We start from the raw sequence: 23,080 nt of genomic DNA, 5'->3' as shown, positions 1-23,080 counted from the left end.
GTTTTCCATACTCTCAAGCCTGAAAACCAATGTTCCTCCTCGGCTAAGAAACTTCAGTGGTTTTTCATGCCACTCAAATGTCAGAATAGTGACCTCAAGTTACCTCTCTCACCCCATCTCCTACTACACATAGCTCCAGCCACACTGGCCTCCTTGCTCTTCCTTGAACACTGTACACAACCTCCTGCCTCAGGATCTTTGCACTTACTGTTTTCTCTGCCTGAAATGCTCTCTCCCCAGGTTTCTCCAGCATTTTCCTCCTCGCTTCCTTCAAGCCTTTTCTCAAAAGGCCTTCTGACAAGGCCTCTCCTGTCTGCCCTGAACACTCCCATCTCATTTTCCTGGTTTGTTTTTCGCCACCATCAAACATACTTTGTGCCTTCCATCTTATTTTGTTTATTGTCTGTTGGTTTATTTGCCTGCTTGTTTGGGGGTTTAGCCAGCTTCGCTGAGATATAACTGACATGGAACATTGTGTAAGTTTAAGGTGTACAGCGTGTTGATTTGATACACTTAGATATTGTAAAATGATGCCCCCAGAGCATTACCTAACACCTCCGTCATGATTCCCATTTCTTTTTGAGGGTGAGAACATTTAAAATCTACTCTCCTATTTGCTCGTTTGCCTATTTTTAATCAGTCTAACTTATTGCTGTCTCCCAGCACCTGGACCCCTTCCTGGCCCATATTAGGCTCAGTAATGTGCTGCACAGTGAACGAGATGTGAACAAGCCTTTTGGCTTACATCTTTAACTGTTGGATTGAGCTAGTTGCCTTTTGTGGGGATATGGTGGACACCTCCTCCCTTTTGAGAACAACGTTAAAAGATTAATGGATTGAAAAGCCCAGGCTTTCTGCATCACTGGCAGAGGGCCCTTGCACAAAGCACGTCCTTGTGCTGGGGGCCAGTTCTTCATCCCCTCCATCAGCTCTGTTGGTTCTGCCTTAGAGCCTAGAATATGTATCTACCCTGCGTCAGGAGACGCTGCCTCCACAAACCACCCTGGCAGACCAGGGAAACTGGGCCCGGGTGCAGAGATGGCTGAGCTCTTGCACATACCACAGAAAGGGAGCCCAGCTCAACTCAACAAAAAAGCAGACTGACCTGTGGAGCAGCCAGAGAGAAAAGGAAAAGGTCAAACAGTTAGAGGGGAGGAGAAGAAACAGAACTATGCACACGACATTTGGAAAAGACATGTTGCTAAGAACATTTTGAGGGTGAGTTTATCCAAAATCTCAGAAAGTATCAAATAACCAAAAACTATCTACCAATCCCTGGCTGGTCACAGAAGGGAGCAGTGTTGTTTGTGTCTGAGTCCTTGCACATTGTTTTTCAAACGCTCAAGTCGGACTCCCCTGGCCTCTACTGACCAGGGGCAGCGTGATGAGGTGGACTGGTCAGCGCTTGGAGGTCAGACAGGAATGCGCTCTAATCCTGCTTCCCCCTTCCTAACAATTTACTCTGGACAAGTCTCTTACACTTTGTGCAGCTCCCATTCTTTATGCAGCAAATGAAATGGGAATCATAATATCTGTATTGCAGGCAGGGTTTTGTGTGGATAAGAACTAATATACATATTTATATATGTATATATGTTTATAGTGTTTTATATATACATTTATTTATGTATGTTTGTATTTATATACTTCTGGCAAACAATAATTCCTTAATAAATGGTAGTAGTGCTCATCATAAATAGTAGCACTGTTGATTAAATAATAACAATGAGTCTTAGCCCTTGAAGACTCAATTTAAATTTGATTTGCAAAACCCAGAGTTTTGCTTGTTGTGAGTTCATTTGTTTGTTTCATTTTGTTTTATTTCATTCCTTCAGAGCTATTATACTGCCTTTCTCCTCACGATGTTTATGGGCTATTTTTTTTTCAGAGAGTTCTGGGGCCCATTGCCAGTGAACAGAACAATTAAATAAAGGTGTAATTTTGCTTCCACAGTCATTTTCAGCTGGGACTGAATGTAAGATTACAATGCTGAGGAAGATCTGCGGCCACCCGGCTCTTGTAAAACCCAAAAGGGAACCTGAATCTGATGAGCCAGTCTCATACCCCTTCGGTGACCATCCAGTTTTTCTTAGTGCAAAGACTAAGTTCCTTCTCATGGCCTTCCAAGCCCTTCAGGTCAGGCCCTTCCTCATCTCTCCATCCTCCCGGCGCCCCGCACTCCAGCCACCCTGACCTCCTGCCAATTTTTAAAGCACGCTATCTCCTCTGCCATAAATAGGCCCCTCTTCCAGCTCTCCGCTGCCTCACCACTTCAGGTCCCACCAGAAATGTCATCTTCTTAAGGAAGATTTACTGAACCTCCAAACTGGATTAGGTTTTCTAATCTCATAGACTTTTGCTTTTGTCTGTAGATATCATATTGTTATTAACTCATTATTTGTGTGATTCCATTTCATGCCCGCCACTTTTAGACATTAGGTTTCATAAGGGCCGCAACCCTGTTGTCCTTTCTCATGACTGAAGCAGTCCCTGGAGCTTAGCAGGGCTGGACACAGAAACTTGCTCCATAAATATTTGTTGAATGGATAAGTGGAGTAATGGGTGGATAGATGCTGTTGTATTTCGGCGGCACCCAGTTTGGATCTCTGCACGGTCCCTCTGGGGACTGTGGGTCATTCTGAGAGGCGGATGGGCCATAAACAGCAGTACTCTGAAAAGGAGAGGGCAAATAATGCATACTGACGGAAGGAGGCCTTCTCACAATGTTCACAGAGTCTGTGTGCTCTTAGGCAACTCCATCAACAGAGGACACGCATCCACAGCCGGGGTCGGGTGGGCCTGGGACTTCTGCCCTCCCCCGGGGGGCTGGCACAGCCCTGTGCAGTACAGTACAGCCATTAGCCACAGATGGCCCTTGAAGTGTGGCCAGTTTGACCGAGAAACTGATTTTTAAGTGTTATTTTCATTCTATAACTGACATTAAAATTTTAAAGCTGACATTCCATTCAGTTATTAGAAAAAATATAAATATGTTTGGAACAACTTGTGTAGGCAAAACTACTTTTCAACTGTAAACTGAGGAAATCTAAACATGGATTAAGTCGCTCTTCATGAAAATTCAGCATCCCATTCGAAGTGTGACCTATACCAAATTTTAAAGACAGTGCCCCCAAAAGGCAAATTTTCTCATTAATAATTGTAATATTGATTGCATATTGAAAAAAGCTTTAGAAATATTAGTTTAAATAAAATGCATTATTAAAATTAATGTTATCAGATATTTTTTCTCTTCTCAATGTGGCTGCTAGAAATTTTTTCATTGCATGTGTGGCACACATTATACTTCTTTTGGACATTTTCTCTAGACCATTGACTTGGAGGAAAAATTTCAAAACATATTCCTTTCAAACTAGAATCTGTAAGCTTTAAACAGACATCACCATGGCCCATACTTGGAAGAAGGAGACAATTGAAAGCAGAATCTTCCTTGTTTACATGAAAAGTTATTGTATTAAACCTTGAAATGATAGACACCCCAGGAATATCGAGAGTGAAAGGGAAATACAGCTTATCTTCTTCCACAGCCATGATGTGCCTCACCATGAGGGGAGTGTGCATCCTGAAGAGGCTTCTTTGGGCTGACTTGCTCCGCATGGCAGCTAAACCCCGTAATGAAATGAAGATGGTGACTATAAATTACTTTGTTCTTCTGAAGCACCTTTCCTCCATTGATCTTGCAAGCTTTCACAAATGCTAATTACATCTTTCACAATAGCCTGCAAGGTCAAAATCTCACCTCCTTGTGAATGGTGAGGAGGCAGAGACCTGGTGATTTGCCTAAAGCCACAGAGCAAAGCCATTCAAGACTAAGGGCAGATGCACAGAGTCATTTAGCAGGGCTGCTCAGCCAGGTTGCTTCTCTGAGATGCCAGCCTGTTAATCACAGAATTGTTCTTGCTTCCCAGAGTGCCAGCCTTCACCACCTTTTAAATAGCCCTTTGTTCTAGAGGAGTGACATTGTTTGGTAAGTGGCAAAAAAAAAACACTGATGTTACCAACACTTCAATGGAGAGCAGATGGTTAAAAAACAAAGTCTAGGCTGGTAAATTTTACTGTTTCCTTGTAGATGGTATGGTTTGGTGCCTTGCAGCTCAAAACGTAGTTTGCTGATTAGCAGCATGGACATCATCTGGTGTCTTTTTAGAAATGCAGAATCTCAGGCCTCACTCAGACCTACTGAATCAAAATGGTCATTTTCACAAGCTCCCCCAGGATTCCTGTGCACATCAAAGTTTAAGGAGCATCAGTTGCGAGACTTGGGTTAACCCCAACTTTCTTACTGTAAGTGATAGAGGGAAACTCACTTGCCCTCTGTCCTCTTCCCAATCTCTCTTTAAAAAAATTCTGCAGACTTGCTTTTTATTTATTTATTTATTTATTTTTAGAGAGGGAAGGGAGGGAGAGAGAGAGAGAGAGAGAGAAATATCAATGTGCGGTTGCTGGGGGTTATAGCCTGCAACCCAGACATGTACCCTGGCTGGGAATCGAACCTCGGACACTTTGGAAGACTTGCTTGTTTGTAAGGCTCTTAGTTTCTCCTCCCCAGTGACACCAGCTTGCCCAAAGATATAGGTCTCCTGGTGCCCATTTATCTTTAACTTTATGCAACCATTTGGGAGAGCAACTCAAATGCCTACAGCAACCAGGCGGGTAATAGGGATGAGTGTAGAAAGCCACATTTGTTTCAGACAGGAATCTTAATTTGTCTTTCTTCAGTAGAGACACATTTGGTTTGCTTATTACGAGCCACTAGAAAAATCGTTACTTTCACAAAATAGTATGCTCCTTCTCGTTTTTCATTAAATGTGGTCTTTTGATAGAAAAAGAAGGTACAAGAAATATTTCGTATTTCCCTGAACACTATTACATAAGCACAGGGAGAGCTCTCGCCTCCCCGGGAGTGGCGGGAGCTGTGCAGATGCAGAGGGCACGCTGGTGTGACAGGGTCAAAGGATCTCTGCTCCAGCCATTGTCTCCAGGCGGGAATTTGGGTCCCTTTTACCGAATCCTCCCATTCCTTAAAGAGAAACCGGAAATCTGGATTTTTATGTGAAATCTCCCAATTTTTAATGTTGGCCATTAATTCAATTTCTTTAAACATTGTGCGGGCCAAACAAAACATATCTGCAAGCCAAAATCTACACCCTCTGGACTGAGGTTTCCATGTCTTTTACAGCAAAGCCTCAAAGACAGCGTGTTACTGTTTTAATTCAGGGTAGATATACACCCACAGTCCTATCAAGTGGGGTCAGGGTGTGGAATCACCTGGAAAAGGCATAACCTAAACCCCCACTCAGCAAGGACTGGGACAGGGAGCCATTTCCAAAGAAGCAGTTATGAATTGGATTACCACCCCAATATGTGTGGTACATTGACCAGGGGAATTCTGAGAGACAATAAACCACATACTTTATTAAAAGTTGGCCTTGTTGGGGTATATAAGTTCATGTTTTTTTGCACATGATTCTGTGAGTTTTGATGTATATACAGTTGCGTAACCCTGTCACATCAAGATGGGAACAAGCCCATCATGCTCAAAAGTTCCCACACGCCCCTTTGTGGACAGCCCCACCCCTACCCCTGATGACCACACAGCTGTTCTGTGTTCCTACAGGTGTGCCCTTCTCAGAAGGTCATACACATGGGATCACACAGTTTATAGTCCTTTGAGTCTGGTCTCTTCCACTTAATACAATGTTAGTACATATATCAGCACTTTGCTTCTTTTATTGCTGAGTAACTCTCCATTGCAGGATGAACCATAACTTGTTTACCCACTCGCCAATGAAAGAATATGTTGAGATTGTGAATAAAGTGACTATAAATATTTATGTAGAGGTTTTAGTGTGAAAATAGTGTTAATCTCTTGTGGGTAACTATCTGCTATCTGAGGGAGGGATGCCTGAATCCTATGGAAAGCATATGTTTAACTTAATTAGAAGTTGCAAAACTGTGTTTTCCAAAGTGGCCAAACCATTTGTCATTCTCAGCAGCAACATTTGAAAGCTCCCTTTGCTCCGTTTCCTCTCCAGCACTTGTCATTGTCAGCGTTTTGTTCTCGTTTTATTTTGTTTGGTTTTGACCCTTCTTGTAGGTGTGTGGCATGAAGATGAATTTGATGAATTATGCCAAGCATGAAGATCATCCTCTGAATCTAGGGTGTCAGCGGAAACAATTAAATATTATTTCTGATATAATGTCTTGTCCTTGTGCAGACTGACTCATCCATCCTCGGTGCATTCACTTGTGTAATAAGGCCAGTGGTATTTAAATCCACCAGATGCAAATCTCTTCCTGACGTGACTTACTGCCATTCCGCTACTGAGCCTTGAGAGATTATGGGTAAGTGCCAAGAAGAAAAAAAAAGATGACTTTGAACTGCTCTTTCACCAGTTAAAAATAATACCGAAACCAAATGTAAACATAAAAGAAGTGGTCAGATTTGGGTTACATATTAACTGTGCTTGGTCAGGCTGGAGCTGAGGCCCAGCTGCAGAAAACGCCTTTCACTGATCACTGTTTCCAAACCTCCCTACCTGCACTAGGCTGGACTGGATGTACAAGAGAGCTTTTGAAATGATGCAGGGAAGGCAAGCCACACACATTTCCTGGCAGTAAATTTAAAAGGTTGCTAAAACATTCCAGAGATTTTTCACTCAACATTCCTCTGGCCAACACATCTGCAATCTGCCAATCTTTACAAATTAGTGTTTTTGCATCTTAATCTCACAAACATCTTTGAAAATATCTTTCCTCTCTGCCTCCATTTCAAGCAAATCCAGTTTTTATCCATTTTCTAACAGAATTATAATGCTGTTTAATTCATACGAGTTTGAGTTAACTGGAGTTAAAATAAAGTTTTAGAAAGTTTGTTTGGCTCACTCTTCCTTACTACATGATTCTATTCTTGGAATGGTCCTGTGATTACATTACAATGGTTCTGTCATTACAGAGGTGTCCAGCAAAATAAAGGGTCTGAATCCTGAAATTATATGAAAGCAAAACACTACTATATGAAAGCAAAATATGAACTGTGATAGATTGTATCATTGACCCCAATTGTTCACCCGTCTCTATATCCATATGTCTTTTACCATGTTCTTCCCAGAGTGTATCTTCCCTCCCATTGACTTTGGATTCAGCCACATGATTTGCAGTGGTCTATAGAATGAAGCAGAAGTGAGGGTGTACTCGTTCAGAGCCTAGGCCCTAAGAGTTCTCATGTGTTTCTGTTTGTCTTCTTGAACCTCTGGCATCACCATGAGATGAGCATGTCCCGAGTAGCCCACTGTTCCCAGGGAGATGATAAGACAAACATGGAGCAGAGTTTGGCCAGCTGCTATAGCCCCAGGTGACCCACAGACCTACAATGAGAGGCAGAGCTGCCCCATCAGGTCCAGTTGAACCCCAGCCAATCCAACGCATGAGCCATAATAAATGTCTTTTTTAGCCACCAACCTCTGGACTTAATCGTTAAGTAGCAAGAGCCAACTGATATAAGCACATTCCTCAATTATTAGTTTTACCCCAAAGAAAAATAATACCAGCTACTCAGTATTTTAAATTCTGCCTGCTTTCCATATGGAGTAAAGTCATAAAAGGAGAAAGTTAGGAGAGGCCCCAGATCAGCTGGAAGAAATCTTCACAGCTCACGTTGCCCCAGCCAGCCAGGGGGCCAGCACTCGACCCTTGTCCCTGCTGATGGGTGGGGACAGGACCTGAAGTCACTGCAGCACCGTGAGCTGTTCTGTCTCCAGCTCTTTCTCTTGCCTCTTTTCTCATCTTTTAAAAGCGGTGGTTCTTGACGGGGGCGGTTTTGCTCTGTAAGGGACATTTGACATAATCTGGAAACATCTTTGGTTGTCACAGCTGGGTCGGGGAGAACGTGTTACTGGCATCTAGAGGGTAGAAGGCAGGGCTGCTGCTAAACTCTGCAATGCCCAGAACAGCCGCCAGTAACAAAGAATAATCTGGTCTAAAGTGTCAATAATGCTGAGGTTGAAAAACTCTGTTGTTGTTGTTTGAAATTATCTGACTCTTTCTTCATACAGGAGTGTGTAAGTTTCAGTCTGAGGAAGTATACGATGCAAATTTACTAAACACATGAAAATTATCTTTTTTAAAAATGCAAGCCAACTTTCTGTATACAATGGGCAATATATATGAATGCATACTATCTTCAAAGTACAAATGGCTCCTTTTCCACAAATGTCCTGAGCAAGTAATAGTTGATTAGAAAAAAACCTCCATTGGAATATTTCTGTGCACCTAGAAATAATTACTCGTACTTCAAATTGACTGTTGGAAACCCCACTTCATTAGAAATATTTTGGGATAAACAAAAAACAAGCAGAGAAAGGCATCTATTCCTGATTTGGCCCTCTACCCCACCCCCGCCCTAAGACCCCCAGAACCTTAAAATGTGACTATCACCATGGTCTTGGGCAAGAGTCCATTTTGAATGAAATTGCTGTATTATGACAATATCCTTTAGTGTTTCAGTAATTAAATCCTCTTAATGACATCCTAGGGAGACCAGGTTAATATTGAATTCTAGCCTCAATGTTTTTGGACCTGTGCCAAGGAAAATAACCCGATCCCCAGAATCACTGAGAACTGGTGGAGGTTGCCAGGCAGGCCAGTCAACTGTAGTTGAAATATAGGTGTGGAACAGGACATGTGTGGCTATTTCTGATGAAAGATTGTATTTGGCTAGGATGTCTAAAATAATAGAGCTGATAAAATGGGAAGAGACTCCCGAGATTCAGTGAATGAAAGATTTTAATGCATTGATATTCTATGCAGACATTTTGAAAGACATTAAGAACTTTAAAATAAACTGAGAATTCAAGAGAAGAGAGGACCCAGTATGGTCTGCTCAACATTTGAGACGGGAAAACAAAATAGCCTGCTGGAATAGTGTTTCAGCCTTGGACAAAGGATAAGGTTACAGAGGAGGAACCACAAATCCAGAATTAAGCCGAAGGCCCCCAAGAAAAAGGTGAGATCGGGGAATTACCATGACCAGGGTCCAGGGTAGCTGTGTTTGGCATGGTTGTTCCTAGGCCGTGTTCTGTGAGAGGAAAACAAAGATAGCAAACGAGTTTGCAAAATCAAGGCCATGGGAGTAGCCTAACTAAAAATTGAGGCTGAAACCTGGGTAATATTTTTTAAGAACCTAATTATAATTAACCTGTGCCAAGCTTAAATAAATACTATGTCACTAACCTAACTTTACTAAGGAACAAGAGTATTTTCCCTGTGTCCTGTAAAGTGGCAACACTTCATGCCCTGGCCGGTGTGGCTCAGTTGGTTGGAGCGCTGTGCCGTAACCAAAGGGTTGCAGGTGTGATTCCCGGGCAGGACACATGCCTTGGTTGTGGTCCGATTCCTGGCCCAGGACCCTGTGATCCCCAGTCTGGCCTTAAGCAATCCCTGGTCCAGGGGTGCACGGGAAGCAACCAATCAATGTTTCTCTCTCACATCAATGTTTCTCTTCCTTCCTCTCTGTCGAAAAGCAATGAAAAACATAAAAAAAATAAATAAAGTGGCAACACTTTAAACTGATGGTAGCGTATGCCCTGACAGTGGATTTAAATCTGTGTTCGGCAAGGCCATGCTCCACATTATCCTTTTTAAACATCAGAGCCTCTAGTTTTTTGTATGAAGAACTAGATTCTGCTGCAGAAAAAAAGTTTGAAAAACAATATTCGAAGAGGCAGTGGCCCCTGGCCAATATTGATGGAAAAATTTAAGAAGTCAGACCATGACCCCAGGGCCAAAAGTCTATAGACAGGAGCTTCGGAAAGTTTTCGGAGCAAAGCAACGATATGAAAAGGGAAGCAGCCCTGTCTGTTGGGAGGCTCCTCCCTGATTTCATTCATATAATTTATTATTCTAACTGGAACACTTTTGAAAATGAAATGGGGCTCCATGAGAATTCATTGGTTGGGACAATGGGCATAATAAACTATGGCTGCCCTGGGCAAGCCCAAATGTTCAGTCACCCTAATTAAAGTAGGTGCTTCCCCACACAGGCTTTAGTGGGGAAAATAGGCCTGTTTCTAGGTGTGACACTGGTGTGAATTGCTGTTATACGCACTAAAGAAGGTGGTTACAATGGGGAAGTTAACTTATACAAGTGGATTAACCATGCATATCAGGCTTTTTTATCCACTAAATGGGAGAGAAGAAAGAAAATCTTCTTAAAGTTTCTATGATGTCAGTGTCATAATTTTATAGTATAGGCCCTCCCCTCTTCTGAAGCTGAGAGCAGAGAGTTGTTTGAACCATCCCACTGAAGGCACTAAAACGACAGGGAAACCGTCCAGGTGCCATTGCTCAAGGATGGGGCCCAGGAACAGATTCCGTTATACCAGTGATTTTCGACCTTTTCTATCTCGTGGCTCACATAAACCAATTACTAAAATTCTGTGGCACACCACAAAATATATTGTATTTTTGGCCAGTCTGACCAAAAAAATAGGTATCATTTTGATTCCGTCACACCAGATGACTATTGTTGTATTTGCGGCTGTCATTTTTTTATTTGACAATCTGAGGGAAAAGAGGTCACTGCCCCTGACTAAATAGTCAGGTATTGCATGTTTAAAAAATTCTTGCGGCACACCAGTGTGCTGCCACGCACCGGTTGAAAATCACTGGGTTACGCCATCGATCGATGCCCAAGCCCACGGAACGCGCTCCGACTGTGGATCCGCGCACTGCACCACCCCTCTTCACCGCTGCTGGCCACCGCGGCATCCCCAACCCCAAAGCAGTTCAGATTCTGTTTGGGCGATAGTTAACACGTCTAACCACTTCACCAAAAGACCAACAAGAGGAAACCACCAGTGAGAGAGAAAGTTAGCTTGTTACGAGTTCTGGCCACCTCACACCTTGTGTTTGTTCACTGAGTTTGCCAGAAAGTCCCCTTCTGACAGTCTAATTTACAACCTTCCTTGGGCTGCCAATTCATCGCCCAGTAGATTTCTCCTATTACTCCTACTCTGCTACCTATCTATGGCCTTCTCATGGAGCATTAAACAAAAACTCTCAGACCAAGCAAAAGCGTGACCCACATCAGGCACAAATATCTACCTGTCACTCACCGGCCACACTTGGCAACTGGCAATAATGATGTGGGCGGCCAAGTAATTACAGCAGGGAAGTTGGAAAAAGAAATTTATGGGTTTCAATCTAAACGCTTGGCATGCTGCATCACTGGAAAACTGAGCTCCTAAAAGTCAGGAACAGAGGGCTGTAAAAAGTGTATAGATTAAGGGCTCTGAATTACATATCAAGGGTCTCATCACTGTTAAAAAAAATTTTTTTTATCAACTAGGTAGTCACAGTTCCTTGCCCTCAAATGGTCCCTGGATCTCTCCTTGAGGAGTGTGCACACAGAGGGGCACTAAACCCCAATGCAAACAGCATTTCCAAAAACACTTGTGCAGTGACCATCTCCACATGGTAGCATCAGGGTTGGTCTCCGTCTCCTTCCTGCTGGCTTTCTGTATTTTCTGTCTTGTCTAAACACATTTGTGTTTCATAATTAGAAAAATATAAATGTCGATGGGAAAAGGTTGTAGAATTTGGATTCAAATGCAAATCTGCACCCAAAGCCCACGATCATTCTACTACACTCCACTGCCTCTAACCCATGCCCATCTTTTACACACTACGTATTTTATTTTTATTTAATAATCAAGTAAATAGAGTTGAATGTGTGACAGGTACCTTTCCAAGCATTTTAAATATATTAATTTGCTTATACCTTACATCAGCCCTAGGGTGTAAATACTGTTCATATTCTCATTCCACAGATGAGAAAACTGACAAACAGAAAGGTTAGGTAACTTGCCTGAGGAGGCACAGCTGGCAGAGCAGTGAAACTGAGGTTATTCCCCAGGCAGTCTGGCTCCAGAGTCTGTGCTCTGAATTGCTCTGTGAAGCTGCCTCAACCTTCTCTTTCTTAAGATAGATCCTCGCTGACCCTCATAACCTTTTCCATCCTCACCCAAACCCCCTCACCTCTGTTAGTGTTGGGGGCAGAGCAGACAGGCTGAAGGAGCATTTTTCATAAGAGAATGACATAGGTGGATTACTAACTGAATCAGCTCAGGCCTCAAAGCCTCAAGATGAAAAGATTCAGATGAAATGTTCATGAGATGAGGAAGATGTGAGCAGCCCTTCTGCCTGAGAAAATAACCACAGAATCATTTTTCTCATCTCATCTAACACAGACTTAAATTAAGTTCCTTGACAATTATTTTGCCCAGTTTTCTAGTTTTCTTCAATGTTACCTTCTCAGCCAACCACTCCGCCAGCACACATATGCCATCAACATCCCTTTCTATAAAGGGACTTGTCCACACTGAGCCAGACTCTTGACCTCCCTGATCCCAGATTTTCTTCTGTAAGTTCAGGGCTTGGAATTCAGGGTCTCCAATTAGGATGCCACCTGACATTTATATGAAGATTTGTAGTCTGTAAGCTACTTCCATTCCCATTGTCTCACTTTATCTTCCCCATGACCCTGGATAGCGGGCACAACAGGTAGGTTGTTCTCAATTTCCAGGTGAGGACACTAAAGTTCCTCTGTAGCAGAGAAGAAAACCCAGATCTGCTGGTTAGAAGAAGCCCAGAGCTCCTTCTTTGTTACCTCCCCACATCTCTAAGAGTAACTTCAAGCTCACTGTCAGTGCTTCAGAGCCTGCCTTCAAGGTCCCCATCCCCCATTAGGCTAGTGCTCTCTGTAAAGCTGAAGCTGCCTGCTGCAGCATCCTGGCTCCCAGCAACATATGAGAGGCGCACTTGGTAACTGAGGGCCATGGGGATGAAAGGTCTCCCTTCAATTTTTGTCCTTGTGAATCTGGAACATCAGAGCCAGCCACTGAGACCACGAACAGATGTCAAACTTGGCTTGGGTTTTCTGGGGGTCACAGCTGGTTGGCCTTTCCCCAGCCTCTTACTTCCCTCCACATATGGTTGTCACAGAGGCTGCAGGCCTGCATGCTGGGAGGGGGAGCGAGTGGGGGTGGGGGAGCCAAAGGATTATCTGGACCCTGTTCTGGTTCACCCTCCAGCTTTCATTTGTCCCATTATGTCCCATATGTAACAGACATGTTATTTACAAGTGCATAGTGCCATGCATTTAACCTTCCTTCCATAAGAAGGGCCTACGTAATGAAAATCACTGGCCAAAGAGGGAAAGAACCGACGTGATTCAAAATGCAAAGAAGCCAGGTAGGCATGAGGCTTACAACTCGCACAGAGCTCGGAGACCAATGTGTGGACCCTGATTAGGATAAAAATATACCCCACTTGCCCAAAACAGTCTTAATTTATACCTCCTATGCAGCTGTAACTTTTAATAGTGCTCTTTTTCACTCTCAAATTTTCCTAGTTTGGTACTAGACTTATGAAGGTAATCACTTTGTAAGGCAAATGTCTTATCACTATGCTATACACCCAAAAGTAACATAATATTGCATGTCAACTGTAACTGAAAATTTTAAAATATTATTTAAATTTTTAATTAAAAAAAATAAAAATAACCCTCTAAAAATGTTTCCTAGTTTCACAATAAATTATATGACTACCTATCCACGAGTTGAAATCAAAACCTACCACATTACAGAGTCTCTAAACTGAAAGTTACACCAAAGACCTTGAGTGTCCCATCCAGGGCTCTGAATCCTCCTATAAACAGGACATCAGAGTTTAGCCTCGATTAGGCAGCACATTTGGATCCACAGTCTCATAAAGATTTTTAAGCCACTTCACATATGTCTGTTCAGTTTCAGGAGCTCCTAATATTGGAAGGCATCACAAACGTTAATGATGCCAGAATAATGTGGTTGCATGTGATGCAGAGATATTTAGTGGGAAGGAAAAGGGTGCTAATACTTTGAGTACCCACTTTGTGCCATATGCTGTGATGACGTGTCTTGCCTCTAATATACCCATGTTAGGAGCAATGTCAAGGAACAGGCATTATTTGCCCGCTTACAAATGAGAAAAATGAAGCAAAGAGAAGATAAGTAAATTGCTCAAGATCCCATGAGCTAACTTGGGCAAAACTAGAATCTAAACTTCTCTCTTTCTAATCTCAGAGCCCATGAGTGTTGCCCCTGTTAGAGCCCGAGGCCTAACTTTGCCTCCCCTCTCCATTTCTGTTCCCCATCGGTGTTCCGGGTGGGAAAGCAGAAAGTGCCGCAGATGGCTCTCACCGCGTGATCCAGGCAACCCCTCCCACAGCCTGTCAAACTCCTGGAGAACTCACTTCTTCAGTGAAGGACAGAGACAGAGTGCTGCCCTGAAGAAATTCTGTTACAATCCACCTCCAACTTACAAGCATCAGCTCTTGCAACTGTCCAGATCTAATGTGAAGTGACAGTGAATGGTGAACAAAATTATTAAATCATTTTAGTGTTCATTTTCCTTTTGAGGGAGAGGCGGGGGCTGTGAGAAACAAGGAGGAAGGGAATTGGAGCTGCTCTGTTGCTCTGGAGTGACACAGGCACGGCCCCATTTCCTGCCTGTGGTATCACTTCAGAGCAACTGTTTTCTTCTGTGAAGACACTTGAGAGACTCTTGGAGACAGATGCTCTCGTGACTGGCCATAGCGAGTATCAAAAGGCCTGGGTAGAATTACGAAGCAACTCTCGTGCCTTGTATATTGGGAAGTGCTTCACAGGCTTGTGGCAGATATGAGTGGGCAGAGCAGCCAGCGAGCCGCCCCAAAGGAGGAGGCAGGCGAAGCAACGAGTCAGGGGCCAACTGGCCCCAACAGGGCAGCTGCAGAGGCAGCAAAGGTTCACAGGTGAAGCCAAAGGTAGGGGTGATGAAAAGCTAACATCACCCCATTAAATCAAGCCTGAGGAAAATGGGAGGAGGACGGTCCAGAGTGAATTGAAACACGGACAGCCACTAACTTGAAATTCAAATGTGGGTGTGCAAGTCTGTGTATGTGCACGTGTGCTTGCACGTTTCTGTTCTGCATTGATTTCACGAATACTTGCAGAATGCCTGCCATAACGGTGGGGAGAAAGGCTTGGTTCCTGTCCTGATGGAACCTGCAGTGTCATGGGCTCTGTACCATTTCCAGGTATTTCGAGGAAACACGGCCCAGTGGAAAGAGACAGAACAGCTCAGTGACCTCATTCAAGTCCTTTCACCGATCAGAGTCTCAGGTAAGATTTTGCAAAATACAGTCCTTGTAGTAGTAAGTAGTGAAGATGTTTTCCTTTCATTGTTTTATAATTTCTTAATGTGTAAGTATCACATCACACTAGTATTGTCATGAATTTTATGGCTTAAGACAAGGCTAAATAGCAATGGTGAGTCAGTTTTTTTAAAACATTAAGTCCAATGATATTGGAGGTGGTATAAAGAAAGAGCAAAAAGATTAGGAAAAGAGGCCTCAAAGAACTGACATTTCCAAATCACTGAGATAATGAGTGTGAAAATAAAAATGCATGTGATCCACAAAGATAGAAAGCTTCTCAGTACCCTCAGTGGGCATTTGCTCCCCTCATTCACCCTAACAATAATGGATTAAGCTGCTATGGTGTGAACACTGCCTCTCTGACAGTGTAAGCACTGGCAACAGCTCCACCACCATTCTGAAGGTGCTGAGTGAGTGTTGATGTCATGGGGAACTTCATGAACAGGACACCTAGACCCTGGTCTAACGAGTATAATGTAGTAGGAAAGAAAAGACCAGCATGTAAATAACTGTAAAATGGGATAAGCTCCAGAGAGGAGGTACAAAGTCCCCACAGAAGGTGCTCAAAGGAAGGATAAGTCACGCTGGCTGGGCGAGGTCAAGAAAGACTTCATGGAGATTTGAGATAAGCCCGGGAAAGATGGGTAGAATTTCAAGGACCCAAGAAAAAGAGGGAGTGGGGGATGGGAGACAGTCCAGAGAAGGGGAAGCTCTTGGGCCAGGGCACAGAGATCAGGCAGTGTGAGCAGAAGGTCCCTTCTGTCCCGCTAGCTGAGATGTAGAACACATGCAGATGATTAGGTGGGATTATCGTATAACCCGCCTTGAGGGGCAGATTAAGGATATTTTACTTAAAGTAGTGAAAATGGGGTTGGAGCAATGGAGAGTTTACAGCATGACTGGAGCTACACTGGAGAAAACTAAGCCACAAATGGGCAGGAAGGAGAGGCTAGGGGAGTGAAAGAATGGGTTTGGGGATGAAAATGATGACTTTACAGACAGAATCTCTAGGACCTGGGAATTAATCAAAGGTGGGAGATATGGATCGAAGATTCAAGGATAACTAGGCAACTAGAGCCCTCCTATTCCTTCGACTGATGTATGTCTATAGTAACTATTCTTATTAATGACACATATCAAATGCATTCTATGATATAATACAAATATTAAATATTGCATGTAATGAACAATTGCCATTTGGTATGTTTATCTTGATTTTTGGCTATGCTTAGATTTGCCTGTGTGAATACACAGATAGGATATAGCTCTTTTCTCTTCTAAAATAAGGATTATCATTTTTGACCTTCTGTTCTTTTAACTTACCCTAGCCTTTTCTCCTGACCACATTCTTCTCTCTAGGCTAATGTGAGCCTCTAAGGCATTTATATTTATATTATATTACTTATAAATGTTTGCCTTGGCTTGTAACTCTACCACATGCGAAGTCTGTCCAGAAAAAGTCCAGCCATTGTTAATACAACAAGAATGGTTTGTGTGACATCAATGCAACCTGGCAGCCAAGGAGAGTGGACTGGAATGCATGTGTGCGGACAATGACAACCTCATTGTACTAGTCAGTAGAGGTGGTAGACACCACTGAGTGAGCATGTGTGCTGTGTGGCCATCGCATTCAAAATGACTGAGCAAGTAGAGCAACAAATCTACATCAAATTTAGCACTAAGCTTGAACATTCCTCTGCAGAAACTATTCAAATTATTCAGAAGGCCGCAGCTATGAGCAACTGGTGATTGGCAGCTTCATCATGACAATGTGCCCACTCATGCATCACATCCTGTGCAGAGTTTTTTGGTGAAACATCAAATCTCCCAAGTGACTCAGCCCCCTACAGCCCAGATTTGGTGCCTGAGACTTCTGGCTTTTCTCAAAACAAGGGATTTCAGACCATCAGTGAGATTCGGGAACATGTGACAGGACAGTTGATGGTGATTGGGAGAACTTTGTGAGGTCCCAAGGTGCCTACTTTGAAAGGGACTGAGGTGTCATTGCCCTGTGTACAATGTTTCTTGTATCTTGTATCTTCTTCAATAAATGTCTCCAATTTTCATATTATATGGCTGGATACGTTCTGTACAGACCTTGTATATTTGTTTAAATATATATATAAATACATACATGTACACACACACACATATTTTTAAACAAACTTGGCAGATGTGATTAAAGTTATAGACCTTGAAAAGAGAAGACTATCCTGGATCATCTGGGTGGGCCCAATCCTTAAAAGTGGAGAACTACTTTTTTTTCCCCCTAGCTGGGGCCAGAGAGAGAGAGACTGAGGGTAGAAAGGATCATAGAGAGTCGACGATGTTGCTGGCTTTGGGGATGGAAGGAAATGGTAACAAACCAAGAACTGTGGGCAGCCTCTGGACACTGGAAAGAGCAGGGAAGTGAATTTTCCTCTAGAGCCTCCAGAGAGCACACGGCCAGAGGCGCACAAAAACTGTGATGCCTACCTTCTCCACTTACTAGCTGCATGGCTAATGGCCTGAGAAAGTCACTCAAACTCTCTCAGTCCCCTTGACCTCAACTAAAATGGGGGTGATACCTCGTCGTGGAGGGTCGGGATGCTCTACGAAATCTCAAATCCATCCTCCTGTGGTTCTTCTCATGCATAGTCCATTCAGTGGGGAGTACCAGTGCTGCTGCAGAACAGCTCATTTAACATGGCTTTTCCAGACCATGTTCCCTCTCTGCTCAAAACCTTCCAGAGGCTCCCTTTCTTAGTCATAGAACAACCTAGAAGACTTCCCTTGTTCTCAAGGCCCCATTTCCTCTCTAGCAGTATCTCCTTCTGCTCTTCCCCTTGCTGACGCTGCTCCAGCAACACTGGCAGCTTTGCCCTCCCTGGGCCATGGCCCAGGCAGCTTCCAGCCTCAGGACGTTTGCACTTGCTCTTTTCTCTGTCCAGAATCCTTCTCCCCCATGTCCACTCGGCTTTCTCCCTCAACCCTTCGGATCTTCCCTCAAACATTACCTTCTTTCTGAGGACTTCCCTAACAGCCCTAGTTAAAATTGCAGTATCACTAACACTCCTCATCCCTCTCTTCTGCTTTAGTTTCCTCCATAGCAATTTCACCTTCTAACCTAATACATATTTTATTTACTTTGCTTCCCCCATTAAAATGTAGGCGCTTGGAGAACTCTTCATGGAGGGCCTAAAATAGGTACTTGATAAATATTTGTTGGATGAATAAATCAGTATGCACACAAATCTATAATCAGAAAATAAATATAAGCATGGTCTCCCATTAAAGACATACCCTTTCAGTTACAGATGGAAAATGGAGTCAAAAGAATAGTAATGGACCTGTCATTGAACAATGATGTTGCAACTCAGATCAACTCCTTTGCTGGTCTTGCTGAACGCAATCAGATCAAAGGAGAAGTGGTCCCAAGACCCAGCCCTTGTCTCCTAGACAGAAAGAACCCAGAGCAAGCAGGCTTTCTGATTTCCTGTCCTTCCTGATTTCGGCCAACCTCTAAAAACCAGAAGAACAGTTTGTCTCAATATTTCAGTACTTCCGCTTCCAGGCCCAGGAAAGAGCAGGAAGTGTGAGGGCGTGTGAAAATCGAGAGAAAAGAAGAATTAAACCCATTACACGTAAAGGGCTCAAAGACTTCCTCTGTGGCCTGTCACACTACATGGGTTTTAATGTGCTTTCACTGTAAGCCTAGGGGGACCATTCTCAGGCAGAAGTCCAAAACCCAAAATGCTAGTGCTGCTACTCTTTCCTCCAATGCAGATTTATTTGGGAACAACTGTGTGCCCTGCAGAAGACAGATGTGGTCCTTACCCAAGTGAGCTTACGCTTCATGGTTGTGTAACTTTAGAAAGATAAACTCAGTTCACGTTTTGCCTCCCCAATATCCATGCTGAACAGGCTGAGTTTCCAGGCAGGTCCCCAAGGGGTGCCCTAGACTATGAGGAATTACATGGACAGTCTAAGGCGCGCTTTAGAATCCAGCCAATAGAAGCTCCAGCCTTGGTTATGTCACGCTTAGCTACCTACGAAGTTCCTAGAGAAAGGACTGTGTGCATCTCACTGACCATTCTCTCCCCAGCACTTGGCACAGTGCCCAATACTCTCAACAAATGCTTGTTGCCTAAAAAATTTTAACTCTCAGAGCCTCAGTTTCCTCTTTGGTAAAACAGGATTATGAAACCCATCTCATGAAGCTATGTAAGGAAACATGAAAGTGAGTATGTTAAGTGCTTACACAGTGCCTGCTCTGTGATAAGCACTCATTTAAACGAACTGACATTTAGGTGGCAATGGTGGTGATTTGCTGATGGAGGAGGTTTTGTTAGCTCTGTGTAAACGATAGCGCATCCCTAGCCCTAATGGTTTGTGCAATCTGGAAATTTGGATTCAGAGTGGCCTGGATGAGTTGGATGTCAGAGCGATCCATCTCTTTTAGAAAAGTCCTGTTCAACTTGAGGCAGAAACTCTGGAAAGGGGAAGGACGTGCTCTCCATCCCAGCGACTGGGGGAACTGGCAGCAGAACCGAAACAGCAGGACTAAGCACAGCCCCTGGCGTCTAACTGCAGGGGGGTGGGGGGCTGAGGCCCCTCCCTCTCTGCTGCAGGGCACTGGAGAAGGAAAAGGGACCAGGCTTAACTGCATCTGATACATGGATTGTGAAGAGGAACAGCAGGCAATTGGCACACTTCTCTGGCCTTTCCTCTGTTAGGTTCCCAACGCTTAAAAAAGGTCATTGTCCTTTCCCTAACTTCATATCTTTATGTGAGGCCCAGTGAAGTTTCCCTTGAAGTTTACTAGCCCATTTCCTCAGTAGATTTACAGGGCCACCTGCCAATGTGAGGGGGTTAAATAATACCTAAGGCCCTTCTAGAAGCTGAAAATCCTAGGAATCCCTTAAATCTTTGGAAGTTCAGCTCAGAATCTACTTGGTTAAGACATAGGGGTCCCACAGCCTCAAGCCATGCCATTCTTTTTAGAATACTCTGATCTGTATAATACGTCGCGTTATGGTAATAATATAGATGAGATCTCTTCCAGGAATAAAAGCAAAGAGTCTCGAGCTCAATGCCAAGGACGTTTGTGAAAGAGGTCTGCAGGAATAGGGTATTAGCAATCCTGTTCGCGGAGATCACCGCTGAAGTGCTTGCTCCGATGCAGGTGGGTTTTCTGTCAGCAGCTGTGGTAGAAACGGGGGAACGTCTCCTCAAAGAAACAAAAAATGCAATGGCTCAAATGACTTCAAGTAACTGTCACTATTTCTGGATCAAGTCATTTGTTACCTCTTTCTGTTTTAGACACCCAGCTTTAAATGAAGTGCCCCAATAAACAGCAGCAGTCTGGGTAGTTATGGGTTCTTCAGATTTTTTTTTTAGGACTATGTGGTGGAGAAGACTCCTGATTCCCACTTCTCTAAATAACCAGCTAGTCCTCGCTGTCCTTCTGTAAAGTTGCCACAGCTGTGAGGGAAGAGAGACGTTTCAGGAACAGCTCAGAGCAAAGTACTAATTTAAAATCTTCTTTTATTGAGGGCCTACTCTTTGTTGCTCCCTCTGCTAGGTATTGGGAATATGGAGGCAACTGAGAAATGGGGCCCCAGCACTGAGGAGCTCACAGACTGGTGGAGGAGTCCTGTAAGAGGCCTCTGTATAAGCAGACAAATGCAGTAAAATACGACATGTGTGGTGACCAAAGTGTGCGGGACGTGGTGAGGCTGCGGGATTCAGGGCCCGCTCTTAGGAGGGTAACATTCAGATGCATCTTAAAGTATGCAGGCCAATACACAGGCTCTGCTTCCTTGGGGGCTTTGCTTTACTAGGAAAAGCTGCCTGAGCCACGTGGGGAGACCCACAACTTCCTTCAAAAGGGTACGTGATGCACCCCATCCTGAGGTCTTTATTGCTGCTTTTATAGCAAGAACGAATTTTTCTCAGATGTCTCTTAGCTGCATCTGAGGCCGTCTGTGCCTCAATGGGACTGAAAGAAAGGAGAGTGTGAGCATTGGAACAGCCTTGCTGTAAGCAAGGTGACTTCACCCCCACCCTCCCACCTTAAGCTTGAAATTGAGAAACCCAGAGATGACCACAGCCCTAGGCCACTGCGTGCAAAAATGGGAAATATCACTCACCAGGTCCTCCCCGGTGTTTAACCAGAACCATAAGCCTGTAGATTCAGGAACTAAGTGGCTTGACCATGTTGCACGTAAGCCGTACACATTGGTGGAAAGGAGACCAGCGAGCAACAATTCAATTTAGAGTTCACTGAACCCGCTGGTTTGGGAAGGAAATTGCTGGTAATCAATTGCAGCAAGCACACAGGCTCAGGGCCAGGAAGAGAAAAAATCACTTTAATGGGCAAAGCAGATGTTGCTAAACTCATTGCAAAAGTGAGATGGGCACGGAGCCAGGCCTGCATGAGAGATGCTGATCTGTTCTTCTGAATGAAGAAAACATAGACACTTCAAAAGCGGGGTTCTACGAGGGAAGCCAGAGGTTTGCCTCCCCGTTAGGTGGAATCAAAGAAGATGCACCGAGCTGCTCCGGTCTCTCACACCACCACAGGGCCTACGGCTGCTAACTTCTCAGAGGGTTCTAAGCGGTTCCACAAAGCTGCTGAAAACTCTCTGGGGAGTCTTCGTTCTGTTCTAAGGAGACTCCGTGGTTTAGTGGAAAGAACATGGGCTTGGGCACCAGACCTGTTCCTTCCAATCAACTAGTTGGTTTCCCCATCAGGAAGTTTTATGACTGTGGGCAAAATTCTTAATCTCTCTCGCCTGAGTTTTCTCAGCTGTGAAATGGGCCTAATCTCACTTACCATTATGAGAGCAGCTGGGTGGATTAATGATAGTATCTGTGAAGTATGGTAGAAAGACACATGTAAGCAATCACCTCTTTCTGGAGCCATGACAAGGAGAATGACATTAGGATGTAGCACAATTGGCTCATGATGGGATGAGGGTGGGGGCGAACAGGGTGAATTTCTGGTCTGATATCAACCAGCTTTGCCACTGACTCTGAGTGGCGGATCATTTCGCAGGCCAAAAAAGAATTGTTATGTGTTTAGGAGGATAAAATATTTCTCAAGCACATGCATGTTCAGAAAATACAATATCAAGACCCAAGGCAGGTCACCCTGCGTACTGAGAATATTTTCATGGAGTAGCTTCTGGTGCAAGCCCCCGAAAGACAGCGTTGATTCTGACCCCCCTGATTCCTACTCATTCTTCAAGGGCAAACCACAGGCCTTCCTCTAAGAATCCTCACAGGTTCCTCTAGACCCCACAGACTCTACCTATTCATTTGTTCCCCCATGAATTTCTGTCAGCTGTCTTAAATCCTTCCTGGAACAAGAGAAGTACAATATTAAACTCATTCATTCTAAACATTAAGTGCTACTTGCTCAATTCTTTGACCTGAAGTAGTGAAGTGTCTTCCTTGCTCTTTACCTGAATCATGTGGGTCTCTCTCTCCCCTAAATATTTTGTAACTTCCTGGAGTTGAGATATTGATCTTGAACTAAAATGTGCAAACCAGAAGGCAGAAACCAGAGGACTGCATTACTTGACTAGTTGTGGGAACTTGAGCCGTTTTTCACCCTTCCTCAGCTTTAGTTCCCTCCTCTGTGAATTGCAGATAACGATAGCCTCTTCCTCCCAGGGCTTTGTGAGGATCTTGTAAGATCGCTCCTATGAAGTGCTCAGCACTGCCACGGTAGCTGAGCAGTACAGTCACTTTCCTGGAAGCTTCTCCACCCCGAGGGGCAGCCCTGCCTAAGCATCTAGAATGTCAGATTGCATTCAGATCCCCTGAGATTTCCAAACCTCA

At 43.9% G+C, this 23,080-nt stretch overlaps 1 long non-coding RNA gene across 1 annotated transcript in view; it reads right to left on the bottom strand.

The window, feature by feature from the left end:
- The window catches only part of LOC118500851, a 54,610-nt gene extending 32,871 nt beyond the window's left edge, over nucleotides 1-21,739 (bottom strand). Inside the window, exon 1 of the long non-coding RNA XR_004903435.1 lies at nucleotides 21,385-21,739. This is a non-coding gene — a long non-coding RNA (uncharacterized LOC118500851). The remainder of the gene's footprint in view (nucleotides 1-21,384) is intronic.
- Between the last annotated feature and the right edge of the window lie 1,341 nt (nucleotides 21,740-23,080).

Source organism: Phyllostomus discolor, chromosome 5 (genome assembly GCF_004126475.2).
Source record: "Phyllostomus discolor isolate MPI-MPIP mPhyDis1 chromosome 5, mPhyDis1.pri.v3, whole genome shotgun sequence".
In the NCBI taxonomy this organism is placed as follows: domain Eukaryota; kingdom Metazoa; phylum Chordata; class Mammalia; order Chiroptera; family Phyllostomidae; genus Phyllostomus; species Phyllostomus discolor.
This window is presented reverse-complemented; position numbering and strand designations above follow the sequence as displayed.